The 26,954-nt window shown below is 49.1% G+C and overlaps 1 long non-coding RNA gene across 3 annotated transcripts in view; it reads right to left on the bottom strand.

Annotated features, from left to right (window-relative positions):
- LOC140427505 (uncharacterized) overlaps nucleotides 1–25,643 on the bottom strand; it is an 86,046-nt gene extending 60,403 nt beyond the window's left edge. For all 3 annotated transcript variants that reach the window (XR_011948528.1, XR_011948527.1, XR_011948529.1), the window contains exon 1: nucleotides 25,393–25,643. This is a non-coding gene — a long non-coding RNA (uncharacterized lncRNA). The remainder of the gene's footprint in view (nucleotides 1–25,392) is intronic.
- Between the last annotated feature and the right edge of the window lie 1,311 nt (nucleotides 25,644–26,954).

Here is a 26,954-nt window from a genome sequence, read left to right as displayed (position 1 = left end):
CGGTGCGGCGCAAACCACTCCGGGGTGGGCCTAGCCCCTGAAGCAGTGGAGGATTCTGCACCTTTTGGTTCACGCCACTCCTTCCCGCCGGAGTTGCCCGCCCCGCCGGTTCTGGCAGAATCCCGCCCCTTATCTGAAAGAGAGCACCTCCAATGGCACGGCACTCCTTCAATAGCGCACTGCAGTGTCAGCCATGACTTTGGCCACAAGTTCTGGAGTGGGGCCTTTTGCCGATGAGCCGTGGCTGTGAGCAGCTGATTCACAGCTGATTTAAGTGACAAAATGGTTCACGGTTCAAGGCCAAAGGGAGTGGTCTTGGGAGACGCAGCAAGATCAATGGTATTTGTATGGCTCACCCACCCTGCCCCCAGGGTAACCATGGTGGTGTGGGGAGGGCGCGGTATGGGGCGGGGAGTTGGGGGGGGTGGGGAGTCACATACAGCGGGAATGGAAATTCCCCCCCCAGTGGGAACCTTGGCCGGAGAATCCCGCCCAAAGTTAACCCCCACATTCAACTCATTTCACCTTTGCTAAAACGGTGGATGGCGCAAATTCAATACAAATGCAGAGACATAAGATTTTAACATTGGAATCTTCTACAAAAAGAAAGAAATGCTTTTAAATCATCAGTGGCGCACTAAATGAAGTTTCTACTTTAAGAGAGTCACTTGGAGGGGATCAGATGAAGTCATGGAAATGTTTTTGGTTTACTCAGGGAGATGCTGGAGCTGGACGTGAGTAAACTCTGAGAGTAAATACGGAGGCTTCTTGCCACAAAACCCCTTTTTAAAAGAAAACAAAGACAAACCTTAGCGGAGGAAATCACAAACAGGTACATTAGTTACAAATTGAATAATAGATCATCACGGATACAATCCTCGGTTTAATTTGTGTTTTATCTCTGGTGTCAGACCATGATAGAGCAGGAGGACAGTGGAAAAACCCTAGTGTGTATGCAGTGTATATTGAAGGATTATTCATCCAGCTGCCGTCAGTAATTTTGAGTTTTTAATACAATCTGACCGTGCAAATACAATACAATGAATCATTAGTCTACAACAGTACATTTTTAAAAGAAAAAAATATTTTTTTGTGTCATGATATCCATATCGGCATATCATGGTGCAATCACACACACACTGATGGACAGGCAGTTGGACCAACCAGCACACACACAACATCACAGCCAATCACCAGTGAGAGCACACGCACTATAAAACAGGGAACACCATAGTTCCCGCTCATTCTACCAGGAGATAGCTCAGAGCACAGAGCTCACAGCGCGCCACTCAGACATACACCATGTGCTGAGTGCCTCACTACAATAGTGATAGGGATGGGTCCACAGGTTAGCTGGTGAAGCACGTACCCAAGCCAGGAGTTAGTTGTTACCGTTGATTAGACACTAAAACAGAGTTGTACCGTCTACAGCCGTGTTGGATCATTTGTGCATCAGAACACCCAACACGACATGATACCAGTAGTGGACGCAAACCAGCGACTGTGAGACCTACCTGCACCCTTTCAGAAATCCGCCATCCTGCCCCATGGAAACCATCAGCCCGCCGCAGCCGCTCCGAATCGCTGGTAATCTCGGCGTAAACTGGAAGCTGTTTAAACAGAGCTTCCAGCTCTTCCTGGAAGCCACAGACAGGGAGAATGCATCGGACACCAGGAAGATCGCCCTCCTCCTCTCCACGGCGGGGCAACACGCCATCCACATCTATAACTCCCTGGCATTCGCGGAAGGCGAGGACAAAACAAAATATAAGACGGTGCTTCTGAAGTTCGAGGAACACTTCAGCGTGGAAGTCAATGAGAGCTTCGAGAGGTACCTCGTCCAGCAGCGCCTGCAGGGTAAGGATGAGCCTTTCCAATCTTACTTGTCACACCTCCGTATCCTCGCGCAGTCCTGCGGCTATGGGGCCACCTCTGACTCCATGATACGGGATCAGATAGTTTTTGGGGTCATCTCGGACACCCTACGCCAGCAGCTCCTTACAATAAAGCGCCTCACCCTAGCGATTGCCATCGACACCTGCGTCCTCCATGAGAACGCGACCAGCCGGCACTCCCAAATCCAGGCGGCCGAAACGGCACGTCACGGGTCCTACGAGGCAGAGCGGGTCCAGTTGATCGAGTTCCTCCCGGCCCGCGGCACGGACGAGGGCGGCCATTTCGCGCGCTTGCATGTGCCAAAAGAGGGAACGTTGACGCAGAGGGACGTGATGCGCAGGCGGCTCTACTCAGGGCCGCACTGCGCATGCGCGGTGGCGCAACGAACGCCATGACGTCACGACGTGCGGCAACTGTGGCTCCGCCCACTTAAAGCGGCAATAACCGCCTCATTCATTTCATTCAATGTCCAGCCAAAACGCGACAATGCCTTCGATGTGGTAGGATGGGCCACTATGCGCCCTGCTGTCGAGCAACTCAACCTGTCAACTCCCAACAATTCCGCCAACCTCGCAGGGACGTGCGGGCGGATCAGCCCCTCTACACTGAGTCATATCCAGAAAGTATGCAGACCAGCGATACTGAAGACAGGGAGCCTTTCCGCGTTGCGGTAATCCACAAGAACTGGATGTCCCCAAGTCGGAACCACCAGCCGCTGCCAGTGATCCGGGTGATGAGTGGTGTGCCACCCGAACGGTCAACCGATCCCAGATCACATTTCGCCTGGACACTGGTGCCCCTGCCAATCTCCTCGCATGGTCAGCCTTCCAGACCTTGAAGGTCAAACCACCGATTCTGCCATCCCACTGCCAGCTGGTTGACTACAATGGAAACGTCATCCCGGCCACGGGGTCCTGCCAGCTCGAAGTTACACACAATTCACATACAGCCACACTGTCTTTTGAAATAGTTGGATCCTCGAGGGACTCTCTGTTAGGCGCACAGGCGTGCAAGATCCTCCACCTCGTTCAGCGGGTACACACTCTGTCTCCAGAAGGCATGTCCGATTTCCCGGATGCAGACTTTAGGGCGCAGCTCCACTCGCTCCCCGCGCACAACCAGGAGGTTTCCGAGGGCATGGGCACACTGCCCTACTCTTACAGAATACGGCTCAAACCGGACGCCACCCCGGTTATTCACGCACCTCGTAGGGTCCCAGCGCCACTCAAGGACCGCCTCAAGCAGCAGCTGCAGGACCTGCAGGACCAAGGAGTGCTTTCCCGGGTCACGGAGCTGACTCCATGGGTCAGCACCATGGTGTGCGTAAAAAAGCCCTCCGGCGAGCTCCGGATCTGCATCGACCCAAAAGATTTGAATCACAACATTATGAGGGAACACTACCCCGTACCCAAATGAGAAGAAATCACGAGCGAGATGGCTCGGGCAAAAATATTCACCAAGCTTAATGCCTCAAAGGGCTTTTGGCAGATTCAATTGGATCAGTCCAGCAGGAAGCTGTGCACTTTCAACACCCCATTTGGCAGATACTGCTACAATTGGATGCCATTCGGCATCATTTCGGCCTCCGAAGTGTTCCATCGCATCATGGAACAGATGATGGAGGGCATCGAAGGGGTACGCGTCTACGTAGACGACGTTATCATCTAGCCCACCACACCACGGGAGCACATCAGTCATCTCCAGCGTGTCTTTGCACGGAAACGGGATCAGGGCCTGCGCCTTAACCGAGCCAAGTGCTCTTTTGGCCAGACTGAGCAAAAGTTTTTTGGGGACCACAACTCCCGGTCGGGTGTGCGGCCGGATGCCGACAAAGTGGCAGCCATCGCAGCCATGCAGCAGCCGTCAGACAAGAAGGCAGTGCTGTGCTTTCTCGGGATGCACAACATCCTGGGGAAGTTCATTCCTAACCTTGCTTCGCACACGACTGCTCTTCGCCACCTGGTCAAAAAGACAACGGAATTCCAGTGGCTGCCCGCACACCAGAGCGAATGGGAGGAGCTCAAGGTCAAGCTCACCACCGCCCCGGTATTGGCGCTCTTCGACACCACTCGGGACACAAAGATCTCGACTGATGCCAGCCAGTCCAGCATTGGGGCAGTACTCCTGCAACGGGACGACACTGCATCATGGGCTCCGGTTGCCTATGCGTCGCGGGTCATGACCCCCACAGAACAGCGCTATGTGCAGATTGAGAAGGAGTGCCTGGGCCTGTTGACTGGCATCGACAAGTTTCACGACTATGTTTCTGGTCTTCCGCAGTTCACTGTGGAGACCGGCCATCACCCCCTGGTCGGCATCATTCAGGAGGACCTCAACGACATGGCCCCTCGCCTCCAGCGCATCTGCTCAAGCTCCGGAGGTACGACTTCCAACTTGTCTACACCCCGGGGAAGGATCTCATCATCGCAGATGCTCTGTCCAGGGCGGTCAACACACCGCCTGACTCGGAGGGGTTCGTTTGTCAGGTCAACGCACAGGTAGCCTTCACATCGGCCAATCTGCCGGCCACTGATGCACGTCTGGCCCACATTCGCCGTGAGACGGCGGCTGACCCCCTTCTACAACGTGTGATGCGCCACATGACAGAAGGGTGGCTCAAGGGGCAGTGCCCACAATTTAACAACGTCCGGGATGACTTGACCGTCATTGATGGTGTCCTCTTGAAGTTGGATCGGATCGAGATCCCACACAGCGGGCACAAGCTTGTCCTCGAACAACTGCACGAAGGCCATCTCGGAGTTGGAAAGTGCAGGCGGAGGGCCTGAGAGGCTGTGTACTGGCCGGGCATCAGCGACGACATCGCCAACATGGTGCTCAACTGCCCCACCTGCCAAAGGTTTTAGCCGGCGCAACCCCCTGAGACACTTCAGCCCCATGAGTTGGTCACGTCCCCCTGGACAAAGGTGGGTGTGGACCTCTTTCATGCGCTCGGCAGGGACTACATTATTCTGATTGACTACTTCTCAAGTTATCCGGAGGTCATACGCCTGCACGACACAACATCATCAGCTGTCATCCGGGCATGCAAAGAAACCTTTGCTCGCCATGGAATTCCGCTCACCGTCATGTCTGACAACGGGCCTTACTTTGCGAGCCAAGAATGGTCTTCCTTTGCCACTTCATACAACTTCACACACGTGACGTCCAGTCCCTTGCATCCTCAGTCGAATGGCAAGGTGGAAAAGGGCGTCCACATTGTGAAGCGGCTCCTCTGCAAGGCTGCTGATGCCGGATCTGACCTCTGTTTAGCCCTGCTGGCCTATCGCTCGGCCCCACTGTCCACGGGCCTCTCGCCAGCCCAGCTGTTGATGGGTCGCACCCTCGGGACCAATGTGCCGTCCATTCATGTTCCTGACCTCGACCATGCTCCAGTATTGCGAAGGATGCAACAACAGCGTGCTCAGCAGAAGGTGGCACATGACGCTCGGGCTCTTCCTGCCCTGGCGCCTGGAGACAACGTCCGCATACACCTTCCGGAAGGTGGCTGGTCGGCAACCGCCGAGGTTCTCCGCCACCTGGCTCCCCGCTCATTCCTGGTTCACATGCCTGATGGCTCCATTCGCCGCCGTAATCGGCGGGCCCTTCGTCTGGTTCCGCGCCCGCTACAAGAACATGCACTGGTGCCATGCCCTCCTATTGTCCCTGATGTCAACTTTGTTAAGCTTCCTGCCACTCTGCCTATTCCTCTCTTGCCCGTGGCCAGGCCCATTCCTCAGCCGGTGGATCCTGACCCACCCTTGAGGGTCTCAACCCGAATTCATCGCCCACCTGAGAGACTTGACTTATGAGTCTGTTCACACACTGGACTCACTGAATTGTTTTACAGTCCTGTTAATAAGTTTTTTTTCTTGTCGTTCATTGTTCCAGAAGTTTTCTCTCATCGTTTGTTGATTGCATTTGTTCTGTTATTGGTACAACCTCGTTGCTCTGTTGCACCTGACACCTTCCTCTGTATATAGTTTAGCCTCATGTACATGTTGTAAATATTGCACACACATACTCAGATGCACTCAGTACACATTTCTATTTATTATCATGTAGGCACATATCCTTTGTGAAAGGGGGGATGTCATGATATCCACATCAGCATATCATGGTGCAATCACACACACACACTGATGGACAGGCAGTTGGACCAACCAGCACACACACAACATCACAACCAATCATTCGTGAGAGCACTCGCACTATAAAACAGGGAACACCACAGTTCCCGCTCATTCTACCAGGAGATAGCTCAGAGCACAGAGCTCACAGCGCGCCACTCAGACATAGACCATGTGCTGAGTGCCTCACTAAGATAGTGATAGGGCTGGGTCCACAGGTTAGCTGGTGAAGCATGTACCCAAGCCAGTAGTTAGTTGTTACCGTTGTTTAGTCAATAAAACAGAGTTGTACCATCTACAGCCGTGTTGGATCATTTGTACATCGGAACACCCAACACGACACTTTGGGTTGTAGGCATCACTGGCATTTATGACACATTCTTTAGTTGCCCTTGAGAAGAAAATGATGGGCCTTCTCCTTGAACCACTGCACTCTATGTGGGGAAGGTACTCCCACAGTACCTCTGGTTAAGGGAGCGTAAAGAGAACACTAGTTGGAGTCATACCTGCCACAAAGGAAGATGATTGTGGTGGTTGAAGGTCAATCATCTTGTTTCCAGGACATCACTGCAGGAGTTCCTCAGGGGAGGCTCAAACATCTTCAGCTGCTTCATCAATGACCTTCCTATCATAAGACCACAATGAGGATGTTGGATGACGATTGCTCAGTTTTCAATTTTATTCAAAACTCTGCTGTCCTCAGCCCGTGCCTGCAGGTAACAAGATCTGGACAACACTTAGGCCTGGACTGATAAGTGGCAAGTAACATTTGTGCCACAAAATGCCAGCCAATGACCATTTTCGAAAGGACAGAATCTAACCATCTCTTCTTGACATTCAACAGCAATACCATTGCTGAATACCCATCCAGCAACACCCTGGGGGTTACCACTGACCAGAAACTGAGCTGGACTAACCATATAAATACTGTGGCTACAAGAGGAGGTCAGAAGATGGCAATTCTGCTTGGAGTAAACCACCTCCTGACTCTGCAAAGCTTGTCCATGATGGTCAAGGCTCAAGTCAGGAGTATGATGGAACGCTCTCCACTTGGCTGGATGAGTGCCGCTCCAACGACACTCAAGACGCTCAACACAATCCAGGACAAAGCAGCCCTGCTTGGTCTGCATCCCATCCACCACCTTAGCTGTGACTCAGCTGATAAGTGGCTCACCTCGAATTCACAAGGCTCTGGTTTCAATTTCCAATCTAGAGCCTGAGCACAAAAATCATGGTTGACATTTCAGTGCAAAACGGAGACGCATCGTCTGAGAAGTGTCATCTGAACCACACCTGCCTGCTCCGGTGGATGTAGAGCCCATGAGATTATTTTAAAGAGGAATAGGGGTTTAGTTCACAGTGTCTTGGCCAATATTCATCCCTCAATCAACATGACACAAAGAAAGCCAGATTATCTGCTCATTGTCACGTTGCTGTTGTGGGAATTTGTTGAGAGCAAATTGGCTGAGGTGTTTCCTACGTTACACCAGTGACTACACATTAAAGACTACTTCATTGGCTGTAACGAGCTTTGAGGTGAACGGTGCTGATGAAAAAAGCTATCCAAATAAAATCTTTTCTTTAAAAATTCATTCCCCTTCAACGTGGGCAGCACGGTAGCATAGTGGTTAGCACCGTTGTTTCACAGCTCCAGGGTCCCAGGTTCGATTCCCGGCTTGGGTCACTGTCTGTGCGGAGTCTGCACGTTGCCCCTGTGTGTGCGTGTGTTTCCTCCGGATTCCTCCCACTGTCCAAAGATGTGCAGGGTTAGGTGGATTGGCCATGCTAAATTGCCCTTAGGTTAGGTTAGGTGGGGTTACTTGGTTACGGGGACAGGGTGGGGATGTGGGCTTAAGTGGGGTGATCTTTCCAAGAGCCAGTGCAGACTCGATGGGCCGAATGGCCTCCTTCTGCCCTCTAAATATCTATGATCTATGACCACTGAAGCAAAGTGGCAGCAGTATGTTCTGCGTATTGGATGCACGGCTGCAACTCACCAAGGCTCCTTCCAAATCTGCAACCTCTACCACCCAGAAGGAGAAGGAAAAGAGACTCATGGGGAACACCACCAACTGGAACTTCCCCACCAAACCACACATCATCCTGGCAATATCGGCCTTCCTTCACTTGTCACAGAGCCACCAGCCCAGAGCTCCATTCCTAACATCACTGTGGATGCACTTAGAATCTAGAGGAGGCAGTGGTACAGTAGTATTGTCATTTGAATGGTAATCCAGTGACCTAGGCTGATACTTTTGGGACCCGGGTACGAATCACACCACAGCAGGTGGCAAAATCTGAATGAAATAAAAATCTGGAAATAGAAGTCTAATGGTGACTATGAAACCATTGTCAATTGTTGTAAAAACCTATCTCACTCACTAATGTCCTTTAGGGAAGGAAATCTGCTGCCTTTACCCAGTCTGGCCGACATGTGACTCCAGACCCACAGCAATGTGATTGCCACTTAAATGCCCTCTGAAATGGGTGAGAGGGACACTCAAGGGCAATTAGGTCACTGTGTAAAGTATTATTGTAGCGTATGAATTTGAACAGCCCTGATTCCCCCTTCATTCCCCGCCTGAGAACAGAAAGGTGTTTTCGATCTTCATTACCTTCCTCATTAGTACTGGCATTTTTTTCCCCAACCCTCCAGTTTGGAGTGATCGATCCCCTGTCAGTAACCCCACAGCAAACCCGAGATAAGCTAAAATAAGAGGGTTGGGTTGCTTTGTACACGCACCAAATGCGGGAAGGGGTTTAGCAGCATCCACCTCCTTTGCACTCATACAACAAAAGAGCGATAAGGAAAACTTAGTAGGCCGCAGATGAGTCCAAAGCGAGTAAGTAAAATAAAACTATATCTATTGCAAAGCAATTATATTTACAACATACATCAGATCCCAGGCGGGTCAGCTCTGTTGGTTCCACACCAGGCCGACTTTATATCGAACTCAATCATGAATGCCCTCGGGCTCTCCATCCCCTTAGCGGGCGAACTCCTTCTCTGCGAGACTCACGGGGAGACTGATTGCTCCAGCCCTGTAGGTCTCGTGTAGGTTATAACAGAAAAGAAAGGGGTGCAGGGCAGGACAACTGTAGGAGGACCATTCGTATCCAAAACTTTGTCTCTCTCTTTTTACAGATGCTGCCAGACCTGCTGAGTTGTTCCAGCATTTTCTGTTTTTATTTCCAATTTCCAGCATCTGCAGTATTTCGCTTCTATAAAAATAAGAGTTACGGTTTCACTTGAGTTAGAGTTCGGAATCAGAAGCCCAATGGTGCATTCCTTCACAGGTTAGTGGATTGAAACTGTTGCAGAATGACCTAACTGGCCTGAAGCGAGGGTTTCAGCGATGGAAGGAGGCACGTAGAGCTGAATTAGTTTCATAGGCACAGACACAGGAGTTTGGATGATCCATTAGTACATAGTGCAGGGGAAGCCAGGCAATTTACCTGGGCAGAGCACTTTCTGCTGCTACCTATCCCACACTTCATAACAGGGCTCTGTTCCCACTCGGATAGATTTGGGACCTCAGTGGGGAACTCCCCGACGAGGCTGCACTTAGTCCCACTTTTTGCACTGAGGAGCTCCGCTCACCAGAACTCCAAAAAGCAGAAGGAGATCTGGCGTCCCCATCTCTTGACCACCGATGCGGAAAAATGCCACCTTGGCACTTCCAGACTGGCAGTGCCCCTTCCAGCTAGCAGTGCCAGTGGGCACCTTGTCCGTGCCAGGCTGGTATCCAGGTGATGGTGCCAGGCTGGCAGTGTCCTGGGTGGCACCAGTTTTGCCAGGACGCCACACTGCCAAGGGGTCAAGCTCCTGGGGGCCTCTAATTCCCTGGGAGACCCCCACGAATGCCGTACCATCTGGTCCCCGATTGTGAAGATCAGCACTGAACGGCGCTTGGCCGAGACATCAAAGAGGAAGGCGTTAGACCCCAACGCCTTGGACAGACGAGAGAAGCTGTCTCACTCTAATATGCAGAACTGCTAAAAACTGATCAGCCCACAATAGGCGGGATTCACATTGCGTCATCGCGCCAGATCACGATAGATCTCGCGAGACATGCGGAGCCGGGTAGATCCCGGAAGAGCTATTTCCTGGCATCTACCAGCGCTGGTTTCTAGGTGTAACACAGCTGGTAGATTGTGCCTACCATCTCCATTGGCCAGAGTTCTGCCTCTGAAATACAAAAATGTGTTGGTGAATTTCTTGGGAATTTGATTCTCTTTAGCCATGGGGCATGAGCGGTTCATTAAAGATAAGAAGGTCCTTGGTGGTTTTCTGAAGATTAGAAATAGTTTTGTTGAGATTCATAAGAACATAAGAACTAGGAGCAGGAATAGGCCACCTGGCCCCTCGAGCCTGCTCCACCATTCAATGAGATCATGGCTGATCTTTTGTGGACTCAGCTCCACTTTCCGGCCCGAACACCATAACCCTTAATCCCTTCATTCTTCAAAAAGCTATCTATCTTTATCTTTCATGACTGGCCTGGCCTGCCCATTGTTAAACTAAAATAATAATTTTATAAAATAGCCAGATTGACTTAAATATCTATTTTCCTTCCTGTCCTCCAGCTTGGACAATTTCCTCTTGTCGCTTCCTGTTCATTGGCAACTAACCTTAAACCTGTGACCTCTGGGTCTCTTACCAGCAGGAACAAATTGTCTTTTCTAATTTGTAAATAACCTTCATAACTTTGAACTCCTTCTCTAAATATCCCCTTAATCTTCGTGCTAGGAGGAGACAAGTTCTATCTTCTCCAATATCGGCACCGAACGGGAGGCCCTCATTCCAGATGCCACTCTGGTAAGTGTCCGTCACACCCTCTCCGAGAGCTGCCTAAAGTGATTTATGAAATTCAATAGAGCCCGGCGATCTCCGGCCACTTGCTTGCGGGTTTCCCGGTGGTGTGGGGCGGTTCGAATGGGTACTTGAACTGACAGCGGCGGGAGCAGAGAATCATGCCACCTGCGAGTGGCGCCCCATCTCCCGATGTCGCGAAACGTGCGGCTTGGAGGCCGAGAGAATCCCGCCAATCAAAACTAATCAAAACAAGACTTACAATAATTCTGCTAAACTTTATTTCACACGTCAAATACAATTTACTTTTTGATTTACTTTTGAGGGCAGTGGGTGCCTGGAACTCGCTACCGGAGGAGGTGGCGAAAGCAGGGACGATAGTGACGGTTAAGGGGCATCTTGACAAATACATGAATAGGATGGGAATAGAGGGATATGGACCCCAGAAGTGTAGAAGATTTAAGTTTGGACGGGCAGCATGGTCGGCACGGGCTTGGAGGGCCGAAGGGCCTGTTCCTGTGCTGTACTTTTATTTGTTCTTTGTTTGTTCTTTGATTTGCAAAATATCGGCATTGAGGAGAGGGAAATTATCGACCAAAGAGCAGAACAATTTTGAATACACTTTGGGGATAGAAATGGTGCCGGGACAAAAAGAATCGATGGACGACAAGCCGATCAGTTACCCAAAATATGTGTTTGTTAAAGAAAAGGACTTTTGCTGAAACAATAATTTTCAGGAGCTCTCGTTATGTAAATCAATACAGGAACAATAAATTGAACTCCTATCGTATAAGTGCCGGTCACACATGCTTGGGGTGCAGAGGGATTCATGAGCTCGGTGTAGAGCAGCTGAACAATGGAATGAACAGCACTGGTGAAGAGGCAGCAGAGAAGAGGGAGACAAAGGCAGGAGGAGTAGGGGAACAAGGTGGGCTCTTGGGCCTGGGGTCTTCCAGGAGCACATTTTCTCCCTCCATTCCAAAAGGACCCCAATTTCTGTTTACTGAACAATGTATATACGATAGTTTATTTAGTATTAGTTGTCCTATCAGTGTGTTATTTGTATTAGTGTGTGCACCCTCAGTGGAGATGATGCCGTAGTGGTAATATCATCAGCTTAGCAATCTAGAGAGCCAGGCTAAAGACATGGGTTCAAATCCCACCCTGGCATCTGGTGGAATTTGAACTCAATTCAGAAAGTTTGGAAACAATAACGGTGACCGTGAAACTATCATCAATTGTTGTATGAACCCATCTGATTTTCCAATGTTTTTAGGGAAGGAAATTGGTCATCCTTACCTGATCTGGCCTACATGTGATGCCAGACCCACAGCGATATGATTTTAAAATGGCTGCTGGCAAGTTGTTCAGTTGAAGGTCAAATCGGAAAGCCATCCTTACCAGTCATCCCCACAACCCACAATGGAGTAAATTTTAAAAGATTAAATTTGTTGGCTAAAAATGTCAGTTCCATATTCAGTAATATTGTGTTACGTACCCTGGGATAACACAGGCTGCAACTCGATGCAGCTTTGACCAAAAGATACTCCAGAATTTGAAGTAAGTTCAATGTGATTTATTGAACCATTAGCACAGTTCTCTATGAGTTCGACTCTCCTGCTAATCTTGCTATAGTAACTCAGTCTAACTAACCAGTCTGCTCTAAGCCACGTGGTGGGTGTGATGCTTCCTGTCCTACTCTCGAAGTGTCGCCTGTGGAATGAGACACAGCATGTGTGCCCTTTCCTTATATATGGGTTGTGTAATGCCCCCTTGTGGTAGTGTCACCTCTGGGTGTCTTGACTACCCATTGGTCGTGTCCTATTCTATGTGTTCATTAGCTGTATGTCTGCATGTCATGACATCTCTGGTGCTCCCTCTAGTGTTTACTTAGTCGTAGTCTATTTACATTAACCCCTTGTGTATTTACAGTGATGCATATTACCACAAGTAATTGTGGTGCGAGGAATGCGAGTTTAATAGCAAAGTGGCCAGGACTGTCTCCGCCTCTGTGTCTGCCCTTGCTGTTAGCTGTCGATTCAGTACATGTCCTGCACCAAAGCCTCCTGCATGGCATCCAAGAAACCCGTTGCACACGCTCTCATTGTTTGTGCCTTTTTATTTCACTTCCAAGCTTCCTGTTGTGTCACTCCTCTTTAACTAGTTTCAGCCTCCACTGCAGTCAGAATGCACCTTCCCATTCAGAGGTGCAGTCTGGCTTAGGTATAGTGCAAAGCTACGTTTCAGTGAAATGAAAAAAATGAAATGAAAGTGATGTTAGCATCGCAGGATTCGAGGCCGCCCGCTGAGGCATGTAGGCACTCAGCAGTGAAGCTCGGAGCCGGGCAGCACACCACAATCATTACAATCGTCAGGCAGCGTAACATTTGTGTGCTGTCTGCATCACAGTGAACGGGGGCAGGTTAATCCCCCATGCTTGATCTCACAATCAGATCAGCCATGATCTTATCAAATGGCGGAACAGGCTCGAGGGGCCGAGTGGCCCACTCCTGCTCCCAAATTGCCGGTTCCTATGCATGGATGACCTGAGGGTCTGAAAGGTGAGATACAAATGTAAGTTCTGTCTTCTGATTTCAAACATGGTTCCCTCTGCAGGATGCTGTGTGATGCCCATCGGACAAACAACAAATAGTTGGAATCATTAACCAAAGAACATGGATTTAAGGTGATTTTTATAGAGTCAGAGGCAACATTAAGAATAATTTTCTTTAGCCAATGAGTTATTGTGATCTGGAAGTTTCTGCATCAGAGAGTGGTGGAAGCAGATTCAATAGAAACTCTACAAAAAAAGGAGGAGTACGTGCGGGCGGAGTGGGGAGGGAGGTCTTTCACATGAACCTTTGCGCACTGGGACGTCCTTTATATATGGCACCCCAATATTTAAGAAACAAAGTTGTTGGTCAGAACCTGCCCTGATAGCATGATGTCGTGGGGACCACCCTTTGCCATTTCTTACTCAATGTCCCCAACCAGATCGCAGAGGAAGCCGTTCCAACGGCGCTTTCCCCCTCCACAATCGCACTTTGCCAAATACAGGAAAATTCCGCCCAACGGCCGAAACTTTCCAAACGTTCATGCCACCGGGTCTTCCCAGTGCCCGAAGGATCAGAGTTAAGCTGATTGGCAAGAGAAGCGGGCATTCGCAGTGGTGAGGAGTGTGTCCAACGGGAAACCTCGTTGACAACGAGGTGACCAGACGATTCCTCCGCCGGCCAATGACAGGCCACCTCTTGTGCGGTAAATTCCATCCAGTGTTTTGAGTCCTTATGAAGAACAGTCATACGGACTCGAAACGTAAACTCTGTTTCTCTCCACAGATGCTGCCAAACCTGTTGAGCTTTCCCAGTTTTTGTTTCTGATTTCCTGCATCGGCGGTATTTTTCTTTCAGATTTGCCGCCTGTCGTGCTTCGAGTAGCAATAACTTGGATGGTAAATGAGCGAAAAAGTATTTCCTTCAACTCGTTACCCAATTCCCTTTGAACATTTCTCGAGAGACTGTACCCACTGTCTATCCGGCAGTGCATTCCAGATCAGAGCAATTTGCTGTGTAACTTTAGTTTTGTTAAGTTCTCTTGCCAATCAACTTAAACCCTTCAGTCACTGGGAATTCTATTCTATTCGAACTTGCACATGAACATACTAACAAGGAGAAGCTGTAGCCAATTCAGCCTCTCAAGCTCTGCCATTTAGTAAGATTATGGCTGATCTGATATTAGCATTAAATCTGCATCCTATCCATTCCCAATAACCTATCACCCTCCCTTGCGTGACAAGAATCTATCAACCTCTGCCTTAAAAATTATTGAAAGACTCTGCTTCCCCCACGTTTCCAGAAAGAGTTCCAGAGAGTCATGACCCACAGAGAGAAAAGCATTTCACCTCATCTCCATTTTAAGTGGACAGCCCCTTATTTTCAAACATTGACCTCTAGTTCCAGATTCCCCTACAGAAAGAAACATCCTTTCAACATCCACTCTGTCAATACCACGCAGGATTTTATATGCTTCAATCAAGTCGCCTCTTACTCTTCTAATCTCCAGTGGATACAAGTCTAACTTGTCCAGTCTTCTCTCACCAGACAACCTGTTCACAGCAGATATTAGTCCAGTAAACCCTCTCTGAACTGCTTCCAACGCATTTGCATCCTTCCTTAAATAAGATGACCAATACTGTGCACAGTACTCCCAATGTGGTCTCACTAGTGTCCTGTGCAACTGAAGCATAACCTCCTTACGTTTGCATTCAATTTCCCTCTGAATAAATGACAACATTTTATCAGTTTTTCCAATTACTTGCTGGACCTACATACTTCCTGCACCAGAACATCCAGATCCCCCAACACCTCCGAGCTCTGCAATCTCTCACCATTTAGATCATAAGGTTTTAAAAAATTCTTCCTGCTAAAATGGACAATGTCGCATTTTGCCTTAGTTATACTCCATTTGCCAGATCTTTGCGTAACCTATCGGTGCCCCTTTGTAGCCTCCTTATGTCCTTTTCACAACTTAGTTTCCTGCATCTCCTTGTGTCATCAACAAATTTGGCCACCATCCTTTCAACAGCTTGATCCAAGTCATTCATATAAATTGTAAGCAGTTGAGGGCCCAGCACTGATCTCTGTGTCAAACCAACCTCCACAGATTCATTTATGCCTCTCTGCTCGCTGATATTCAGCCAATCATTTATCTATGCCAATAAGTCACCTCCTATACCACAAACTTTGATTTTCCAAAACAACATTTGATATGGTACGTTATCAAATGCCTTCTGGAATCTAAGTACAGGACAACCACAATTTCTCCTTTATCCACAGAACATGTTACCTCCTCAAATAAGTTTCTTTTTTATTAAATAAAAATTTAGTGTACCCAATTAATTTTTTTCCAATTCAGGGGGAATTTTGGCGTGGCCAATCCACCAAGCCTGCACATCTTTGGGTTGTGGGGGTGAAACCCATGCAAACACGGGGAGAACGTGCAAACTCCACACGGACAGTGACCCAGAGCCGGGATCGAACCCGGGAACTCGGCACCGTGAGGCAGCAGTGCTAACCACTGTGCCACCGTGCTGCTCCTCAAATAAGTTTGTTAAGCATGATTTATCTTTCACACAACCATGTTGACTCTGCTTGATTATTGTAAACCTTTCCAAGTGCCCTGCTGTAACTTATTTCAGAATAGCTTCGAACCTTTGATGGATGTTAGGCTTACTGGGGTCTCCCAGGCCATTAGAGACCTTCGGGTGGTCTGGGACCGGGCAGGTAGCACCCTGGCACACCCTCTGGCACCTTGCCACTGCCAGCCCGGCACGCTGGTAGTGCCACCCTGATTAAATGCTTCTTAAATGTTGTGAGGGTTCCTACCTCTGACACACCAAGTGGTGGGAAGAGAGAATCCCACCATCAGCGAATGGCGCGCTGCAGAGAAACCCGCGGCTGGGGGGCAACCGAAGAATCCCACCCATGATATTATCGCAATTGCCGAAATGTAGCTGAAAGAAAGGCAGAAATGGCAGCTGAACATTCCTGGTTACAGAGTTTTCTCACAAGATAAAGAAGGGGGTAACAATGGAGAGGGGCTTGCAATATTGATTAAAGGAACAATTACAGCCACGCAGGGTGGAAGATACGGTGGAAGGATCATCAAATGAAGTAATAAAGATTGAACTGAAGGACACAGAAATGGTAATCTCACTCCCAGGGGTTAGATCCCTAAACAGTCAGAGAGGGATAGAAGAGCAAATATGGAGGCAAATCTCTGAAAATGCAAATGCAATGGGGTGGTAATAGTGGGGGATTTCAACTGCTCTTGGATAGAATCCTTGTGTCAGTCACCAAAGGAGCAGAACTCTTAAAGCACTTTCAGCAGACAGCTTCATTCAGCGTGTCTGTAGGAAGCCCAACAGGAGAGGGGCCGGACGTGGACTTAGTTTTAAAGAATCATGCTGGGCAAGTGAAAGAGGTGTTGGTTGGGAGTGGAAATATTCGTTCAGTTAGACTGAGGGTACTTATGGAAGAGGGCAAAGGGAGACCAGCGATAAAAATTGTCACTTAGGGAAGAGCTAATTTTACTGAGCTGAGATGCGGTTTAGCTAATGTGGACTCAAAACAGCTCCATGAAGGTACATCTATGGCAGATCAGTCTGAGGCAATGCAGGGAGAGAAATAGTGTGGGTTTCAGAGCAAATACGGTCGAGGCAGGTGCAACACCCAGCATTTTAAGCTTTGAGCAACACTCAGGCAATTTTGTGGCATTTAAACTTGGGTCAAACTAGTAGGAATGCTTTACATTCAAGTTGAATAACTTTTGTTAGTGAAAATGACCAATCTTCCACCTTTTTCAGTCGTTCTGGAGCTGTCACATGTTTTCCCACATTAGTAAAAGTGGCTGCTTCATTTCAAAAAGGCCATGGCAGGTTTTACCATCACAGCGGATCTGAGGAAACAGGCATTACTTCTCCACTGTGGCGGTGAATAATTAGAGGATATCTTTGAAATCTCTGTGCCTGAGAAAACTGGTTGCGATTCAGCGACCTGTTCTAAGTCACCAGCGTCCTATTTCATGTCGAAAAAAATACAATAAATGAAACAATCATCTTCAGATCGAAACAGGAAACAAGAGGTAAATGAGCCAATTGACCGGTATTGAATTTACTTGAGGCAACCAGCGACGAAAATGTGACTTCGGTGATGTGGAGCATGTCGAAAGGGAAATCAAAACACAAAAATATTGATGCTTGTCTCGTCAGCCAAATCTGCTGGAAACCCCGAGGAAGGCAGAAATCTGTCAGATCTGTCGGGAGTTAGCAAGACTACCACTTTCCGGGCCCAGAACATTCTCTCTTACAACAGGTGATTCTCCAGGATGTAGCCTCTGATGGGACATTTAAGTTATGATAAATGATGTTATGATGAGAGGTTGGATAAGCTTGGGCTCTTTTCTCTGGAGCAGAGAGGACTGAGGGGGTCACCTGACCGAGGTGTGCAAGATTATGAGGAGCATGGACAGGGTTGATAGTTCAAGGGTCAGATCCGAGGGGACAAAAGTTCAAGGTGAGGGACTGGAGGTTCAGGGGGGACTTGAGGAAAACCTTTTTTGCCCAGAGGGTGATGATGGTCTGGAACACACTGCCTGGGAGGGGGGGAGAGGCGGGTTGCCTCACATCATTTAAAACGTACCTGGAAGAGCACTTAGCCGTCATAATATTCAAGGCTATGGGCCAAATGTTGGCAAGTGGGATTAGGTAGGCATGTCAGGTGTGTTTTTAATAATAATAATATTTATTGTCACAAGAAGGCTTACATTAACACTGCAATGAAGTTAGTGTGAAAAGCCCCTATGTGTCGGTGCAGACTCGATGAGTCACAGGGTCAACTTCTGCGCTATATTATACTGTGATTCTGTCATTTCGCTGGACTTTTGAAAATTCTACTGAAGTTGAGGCTGTCAAAAAGGGGAGGAGGTGGCATAGTGGTATTGTCATTGGACTATGAATAGAACATAGAATTTACAGTGCAGAAGGAGGCCATTCGGCTCATCGAGTGGCACTAGCCCTTCAAAAGAGCACCCCACTTAAGCCCCACACCTCCACCCTATCCCTGTAACCCAGTAACCCCACCTAAACTTTTTGGACACGAAGGGGCAATTTATCTTGGCCAATCCACCTAACCGGCACATCTTTGGACTGTGGGAGGAAACCGGAGCACCCGGAGGAAACCCACGCACACACGGGGAGGACGTACAGACTCCGCACAGACAGTGACCCAAGCCGGGAATCAAACCAGGGACCCTGGAGTTTGTGTCTGTGTGTTTGTGTCTGTGTATGTCGGTGTGTGTCAGTCTCTCAGCATGTGTGTTAGAATGTGTGCGTGCATGTTAGTATTAGTGTGTGTACCAGTGTGTGTACCAGTGTGTGTGCCAGTTTGTGTGTGCATATGTATTTGTTTGTGTGTTAGTCTCTTAGCATGTGCGTCAGTATGTGTGTTAGTGTTAGTATGTGTCTGTCTGACTCTGTGTGTCAATGTGTGTGTGTGCCTGTGTATGCAGGATCTGTGCGTGTATGCAGGGTATGTGTGTGTGTGTGTGTGTGTGTTCAGGATATGTGTGCATGCAGGGTGTGTGTGTGTGTGTGTGTGTGTTCAAGGTGTGTGTATATGCAGGGTGTGGGTGTGTGTATGCAAGGTGTATGTGTATGCAGGGTGTGTGTGTTCATGGTGTGTGTGAGTGCATGTCTGTATGTAGGATCTGTGTGTGTGCAGGGTGTGTATGAGGGTGTGTGCAGAGTGTGTGTATATGTGTGTGCAGGATGGGTGTGTGTGTGCAGGGAGTGTGTGTGTATGCAGGGTGTGTGCATATGTGTGCAGATGTGTGTCTGTGCAGGGTGTGTGTGTGTGTGTTCAAGGTGTGTGTATATGCAGGGTGTGGGTGTGTGTATGCAAGGTGTATGTGTATGCAGGGTGTGTGTGTTCATGGTGTGTGTGAGTGCATGTCTGTATGTAGGATCTGTGTGTGTGCAGGGTGTGTATGAGGGTGTGTGCAGAGTGTGTGTATATGTGTGTGCAGGATGTGTGTGTGCAGGGTGTGTGTGTGCAGGGAGTGTGTGTGTATGCAGGGTGTGTGCGTATGTGTGCAGATGTGTGTCTGTGCAGGGTGTGTGTGTCTATGCAGGGTCTGTGCATATGCAGGGAGTGTGTGTGCATGCAGGGTGTGTGCGTATGCAGGGAGTGTATGTGTGTATGCAGGGTGTGCGTATGTGTGCAGATGTGTGTCTGTGCAGGGTGTGTGTGTGTATGCAGGGTGTGTGCGTATGTGTGCAGGATGTGTGTAGGTGTACGTGTGTTAATTATTTCAGATCCAATTATTAATGATTCATTCCTGCTAATTCTGAGCAGCAAGAATAAGAAGACAATTTGAATGATGATTGACAAAGAGTCATCGGACTCGAAACGTTCGCTCTTTCCTCTCCCTTCAGATGCTGCCAGACCTGCGGAGATTTTCCAGCATTTTCTCTTTCGTGAATGATGATTGACTCTTTTCAGTAATGATGACAAGTCTGTAGTCTGAATCCAGGAGGATATAAAAGCACTGTGTCAGAAATATCTCCAACAAACTAACGCCAAGTTATATCATGAAGCGGGAAACACTGCACTCTCGGAGCAGCAACCTCCAGTTGCTAGGATCTGAATTATTTTTTGTTTCTACTTCAGGGCATTTGATTTCTTTTTGCGGAGACGGCAAACCCACTGAATGGGAATTTACAAGCGACATATGTTGTGGGAGTTCTCCCATGTGCAGTGATAATGTGAGATATTTCTCTACATTAAATCAGTGGCTACATTGATTCATTGGTTGTAAAGTGCTTTGGGACATCCTGAGGTCATGAAGGTACGATGTAAATGAAGGTTCATTCTCCTAATGGGTATTAGAAGACATCAATATGAGATAGGTTTGTTCCATTGACCTGCTACAGGTAATTTGAGCTGAGTTGGCTCCTTTGTGCAAATCATTCTGTGAGAAAATCCTTTATGTTACATTCCTTTTTTCTACAGATACCTCTTGGCTGAACCAGACTTCTTGTTGGTTTAGCTCACTGGGCTCAATCGCTGGCTTTTAAAGCAGACCAAGGCAGGCCAGCAGCACGGTTCAATTCCCGTACCAGCCTCCCCGAACAGGCACCGGATGTGGCGACTAGGGGCTTTTCACAGTAGCTTCATTGAAGCCTACGTGTGACAATAAGCGATTTTCATTTCATTTCATTTCATTGGGTGGAGCTGGATCAGGGACTGTGGATCGATTGGAGACCTTCTCTTCCGGATGGTGCACCGAAGTGTTAGCGAAGTAGAATCCTCCTCTCTATCTGCTTCCTCTGATTCCATCTTGGAGCCTGAGTTCTCGTTATCAGGGGAGACGGACGCAGGATTATCTTCGGGTTGGCGATTATCTCTGTGGCTGGCGGGGAGGCTTGGATCGGGGTGGACTCCCTACTTCTGAGATGGGCCAGGTGTTTCCTCAAGACCTTATCCTGGACGCTCACTTTGGAGGACAGTGGTCCTGTTTTCTCCAGGGACCCGGCTACAACCATCTCCAAAGTTCCTCACATAGACTGGGTCACCTCTTATGTCAGATCTCGCACACTCATTCCTTTTCCTGTTCTCTTGCTGGGACTCCCCCTTTCTGAATAGGTTTGGGAATGGACCGCTTCACCTCGCACAAAGCTGTTGTCCATTACCAGTTCTGCCGGGGCGATTTCTGTTGTAGTACGGCGAGTGTCCTCTAATCTAATAAAAACTGTGGCCTCTATGGATGCTGCCGGTTGCTTTTTCATGCAGATTTTAAAGATCTCCAATGACCATTCTGCCAGCCCACAATGGGTGCTGGTCTAATATGTCTGATGTCGTTGGGTTGTTTGAAGCTTTGGAACTCACCGCTGGTAAAGGCCATGCCATTGTCTGAAACAGGGGGCGTCATTCTCCGACCCCCCGCCGGGTCGGAGAATGGCCGTTGGCCGCCGTGAATCCCGCCCCCGCCCCCGCCAAAGTCTCCGGTACCGGAGATTGGGCGGGGGCGGGAATCGGGCCGCACCGGTTGGCGGGACCCCCCGCTAAATTCTCCGGCCCGGATGGGCCGAAGTCCTGCCCAGAAATTGCCTGTCCCGCCGGCGTAAATCAAAGCTGGTATTTACCGGCGGGACCAGGCGGCGTGGGCGGGCTCCGGGGTCCTGGGGGGGGGTGCGGGGCGATCTGGCCCCGGGGGGTGCCCCCACGGTGGCCTGGCCCGCGATCGGGGCCAACCGATCCGCGGGCGGGCCTGTGCCGTGGGGGCACTCTTTCCCTTCTGCCTCCGCCACGGTCTCCACCATGGCGGAGGAGGAAGTGACTCTCCCCACTGCGCATGCGCGGGAAACTGTCGGCGGCCGCTGACGCTCCCACGCATGCGCCGCATTTCCACGCCAGCTGGCGGGGCACCAAACGCCATTTCCGCCAGCTAGCGGGGTGGAAATCCCTCCGGCACCGGCCGAGCCCCTCAATGTTGGGGCTCGGCCCCCAAAGATGCGGAGCATTCCGCACCTTTGGGCCGGCGCGATGCCCGTCTGATTGCCGCCGTTTGTGGCGCCAGTCGGCGGATATTGCGCCGTTGGGGGATAATTTAGCCCCTGGTCTCCTGGTGTGTCGTAGTTTGTCGACTACAGCGTGGGATGTTGTAAAGCTCATGCGGTTTACCTCCAACCATCTGAAGTGTGCATCAGCCCAGGATCAAAAAACATGGCACCCATACATGGTCCAGAAAAGTCCACATGCACTCACACCCATGAGGCAGGTGGTGCTCGAAGAGTTAATCATAAACAACTCCACGCTGCATCCAGGTGGAGGCAAGAAGGGGGAATTGCCTTATCCTCCTTAAAATGTCCCAAGAAGGGCCTGTGGTCGTTCAATATTATAAACTGATTGTCATCGACGTACTGGTGAATTCTTTTGCACCAAAACACGACAGCTCTCCCTCTCGATTTGAGAATACCTCAGATCAGCTGAGGAAAGGCGTAGGTGATGGGCCTTTCTGTTCCCCCTTCCTGCCCCAACCCCACAAGGGGAAGCATCGCACATCAGGATGTGTTCCTTTTCGAATCATAGAGTCACGCAGCACAGAAAAGGCCCTGTGACCCATCGCATGTGCGCCGGTCAAGAACACCCGCTTAACTGTTCTAATCCCATTTTCTAGCACTTGGCCCATTGTCTTGTACACAGTTAAAGAGATAGTACTTAGTTTCAGGGTCGAAATGGGCCAATAAGTTGTATGACAGCAGCTGTCGTTTTACTTCCTCAAAGGCCCCCACTTGTGGCGCCTCACAAGACCATTTTTGGTACTTTCGCAGGAGTATGTACAGTGGAGACAACAAGGAAGACAAATTTGGGATTAACTTCCCATAATAACTGACCCATCCCAGGAAGGATTTCAATTCTGTGATGTTTCTTGGAGTTGGTGCTTCCCTGGTGGCCCTCACCTTGTCCTCCATTTGGATGTAATCCTTTTCTATCCACTCTATACCGCAAGGAGCTCACTTCGCTCACTTGGAAAACACATTTTTGAGATTGAAATCCATGCAAATGACAGTTTTATATAGATCCACTGGCGTGGAACGCAAACATTGAAATCGCCACCAGCGAGGGACCAGACCCTAGCTCTCAATCGGCGCAAGGTGCAAACCTCGAATTTTGGATTTCCCGCGATTCTCCGCTCGATCGCGATTTGCGAATCCGGCGTCGTGATGCTGAGAATGTGGCCCATTGTCTCATTGAGGAGACATTGAACTGTCTGCAATATGTGGCGGATACCAAAGTTTCTCTTACACAAAACAAAGATATTTAGTCCTCATCCAATTTAACAAAAAAAGCCAGATTATCTGCTCATTGCCACATGTTTTGGTTGTGGGAGCTTGCTGTGCACAAATTAGTGACAATAATTATTATTATTAGCTGCCATGTTTACTCCACTTCTAAGTAGTTAATTGGCTGTAAAATACTTGGGGACATGCTGGGGTCATGAAAGTCACTGTCTAAATGTGAAGCGATTTCCTCCTTCACACTCTGGTTCTGAACTTGGCTCGTTTCCTGTTCAGCAGAATGTGCATCATTTGTACACGTGATGGGTCCATTTACAATTCATGGACGATGAGCTGATGCACTAATGTCCCAGCTCCCTATGTGGGAGCAGAGAAGAAATGCATACATTGAAAGGATACTCAATTACTGCAATCTTTCTCTTTTTGTTGAATTGCTGGCCCAGATTTCGCAATGGCAATGCATCTAACATTAGTCAGACTTGTTCAGAACAGGGTTATGTTTTAAAATGATTTGGTGGGTGGTGTGAGCCTATTGCAGTGCGGCAAGAGAGCCCCAGCCATCTGGGACCTGACTGAACCTGGCTAGCAACTTAACCAATTAGACTGACAGCTTGTGACATTACAGTGCAGAGGCCGGGAGTTTCACTGGGTGCATCGAATGTCAGGTTTTAAAACTGGCATTTAAAAATCTCCAGCAACGCCCTCTTGGCATCATGAGGGCGGAAGGGCGGGGACAAGGCTGACAAGAACCACAGAGACGGGAATGATCGCAGAGATCTGTGACCGCATCACCAGAGATCTCGCATGTTGCAGCATCGAGGCACTGCCTGCCAGGAACTCTGTAACACTTATCCAGCAGGCCCCTCATTCAGAGAGCTGCGTCTTTGACTCAATCAGCAGCGTCCCGCAGTGGCAGACCCCATCATGTGCTCAAGTCTTTAAGTGGGCTGGGAATCAATAATGAGAGGCCAGACTATTGTCACGTGACAGTCCTGAGGGTCTGAGGGCAGCAAGGTGACATGGTGGCTAGCACTGCTGCCTCACAGCGCCAGGTCCCAGGTTCGATTCCCCGCTGGGTCACTGTCTGTGCAGAGTCTGCACGTTCTCCCCGGGACTGTGTGAGTTTCGTCCGGGTGCTCCGGTTTCCTCCCACAGTCCAAACATGCGCAGGTTAGGTGGATTGGCCATAGTAAAGTTGTCCCTTAGTGTCCAGGGATGTGCAGGTTATGGGGATGGGGCGGGGCGGCGCCTGGGCAGGGTATTCTTTCAGAAGGTCTTTGCTGACTCAATGGGCTGAATGGCCTCCTTCTGTGCCGTATGAATTCTATGCTTCTATGGACGCTGAAGAGACTGTGGAAGACTAGATTCTGGGGATATAGTTCAAAAATAAGCTGCCGGATTCTCCGTCAGCGGGATCCTCCGCTTCGCCAGCAGCGCACCCACGACCGCGGGTTTCCTGATGGCGTGGGGCGGCGACGATGGGAAATTCCATTGGCTGGCTGTGTAGAAGGGTGTTCTTTCTACCCCACAACAGGCTGGAATTGGGTGTCACAGAACTGTGGGTGTCTCTCCCTGCAGGCTTTGAAATCAAAGGCCCGGAAGCGTCACCCTGCGACCGCTTCGCAAGAGAGAGTGAGCGAGGCTCACCATTCATACCTGACCGGTGACCCTGGCCTTATGCCACACCAGCTACCCTGACCGCCACCTACACCTGTGTGGCTCTCTCTCTTGTCGGTGGCGAAAACTACCACCCTGTAAGTGCCTCGCTAGGGCTGCTTCACAAGAGAGAGAGGGAGGAATTCCTCTTTTTTCTTAACCTCCTGGGTGAGCGTTTCGAGGCACCCAGACCCCTTCAAAGATTCTTGACTGCAGAACAATGTCTTGGCACTTGAGCGCGACTTGGCCAGGGCGAGCGATAAGGGAACAGGCGAGACCACAACCAAGGTGAATTAAAATTAAGTAATTTATTCAAGAAAAAGGAAGTCTAGTTTATGAAATCCACAACCCAAATTGAAATCTACACACACTTGCAATTATGTCTATGAGAACAAGGACTAACGGCACAACGAAAAATCCTTACTTTAAACAATTTTAGCAATGTTTTACAGGACGTTTTATATATATACCGTCCCTTACCACCCCTCCTCAATAAGCCTAGCCTAATTGGGGGTTTCTGTAAGCTGACAAAATCTACTCACCACTTCCTAGCTGAATGGGTCTGTTTAAAAACACACAAAATCTTCAGGCTCCCCTCTGGCTTCTTGGGGCCTAGTTTGTTACGTCTGTCTCTGCACCTGGTTCGTGGAGACTTGCTTCTCCTGTTGAGCTCGTAGTTCTGCCTTGTGGTGGTCGCTTCGTAGGTTTTTAGAGTTTCTCCTTCTTGGTTTTCAAATCTCCTCCAGCCCAAATTTCTGTGCAAAACTTCTCAATCGGAAATTCTCAGTAACCAACCCAAGATCGCTTTTTCACTTGTCTGTGTCCTGTATCTATAAGCGCGCATGTTTCAATGGAGCCGGCTGGCTCCTCCCACTGATCGATTTCACAGACAAAAGACGCGCTAATCACTCTCAGGAAAAAGTTAACCTGATCAGTTTCTTCACAATAGCTGATGACGTCACCAGAGCTTGTCTGATTGCTTGCAAATGGCTACTAGGGGACACTGGGACATTTTGAAGTGATTTGCCATTAGTGGAATAGGTTTCTGTCTGGTTTGGGCAGAAACTCATTTCCATAGTCATTGTCTTCCTCAGCTCACTCTGAGCCACCCACATTCCTGGCATAATTTTTCAGTTGGCCCTGGCCCATTGTCCCCTTTGTCCTTCTCTGGGATGATTTTGTGATGTGTATTTCCCTATCTGGCTGCTTCCAGCCATTTTGTTGCAGGCTTTTGCATGAAATCTTTCTTATTTTAAAATGCCTGTAAGTCTTGCCATTTTTGTAGCAATGTTGCCCGAACTGGCTTGGATGGAGAGTTGCCATAACTTACTGCTGCGGGAACGGAGAACCCCAGTGCTGCCGGGGGAGCACCGCACAGGAAAAGGGGACTGGTGGGACGGAGAATCCCGCCCAAGGAGTCTCTCATTTAAGATGGAAATGAGGAGAATTGTGTCTCTCAGAGATTCGTGCAACTTTGGGACTCCATTCCCCAGAGAGCGGTGGAGGCGGGCTCATTTTTAAGACAGAGGTGGATAGATCCTTGACTAACATGGGACCTAAAGGTTATTGGGGGTAGGCGGAATGTGGAGTTGATCTTATTGGATGGTGGTACAGGATTGAGGCGTCGAATGGCCTCCTCCTGGTCCTGATACATTTGTTCGTATGTTCACATTATAGGAGCGGGAATCGGCCATTCAATCTCTTGAGGCTGCTCCACCATTCAAATAGATCACAGCTGCTCTATACCTCAATTTTATTTACTCTTGGTTCCCTTTATCCTTTGATTCTGTTACCTACCAAATATTGCAGACTTGAAAGATTCAATTGTCTCCCGGCACCCAGAGGTTTTCGTCGGAGACACTTCCAGATCTCCACTGGCCTTCATATGTTAGGCTTGCTTCCTGATTCTACCGCTAAATGGCTCACTCTGATTTCATGCCCTCTTGTTCCTGATTCCCCCACCAGAGGAAATAATTTCTCTGCCCCGACCCCGATATTTCAGGACAAAACAAAATGACAGAGGTGAGGAAAATTCCAGTAGCTACACCCAGATAACCAGCATTTAATGCCCATCCCTAACTAACCTTGAGTGGGCAGATATCCT

This window comes from Scyliorhinus torazame, chromosome 7 (assembly GCF_047496885.1).
Source record: "Scyliorhinus torazame isolate Kashiwa2021f chromosome 7, sScyTor2.1, whole genome shotgun sequence".
NCBI lineage: Eukaryota > Metazoa > Chordata > Chondrichthyes > Carcharhiniformes > Scyliorhinidae > Scyliorhinus > Scyliorhinus torazame.
Note: the sequence above shows the minus strand (reverse complement) of the source record. Positions and strands in the feature narration are given on the sequence as shown.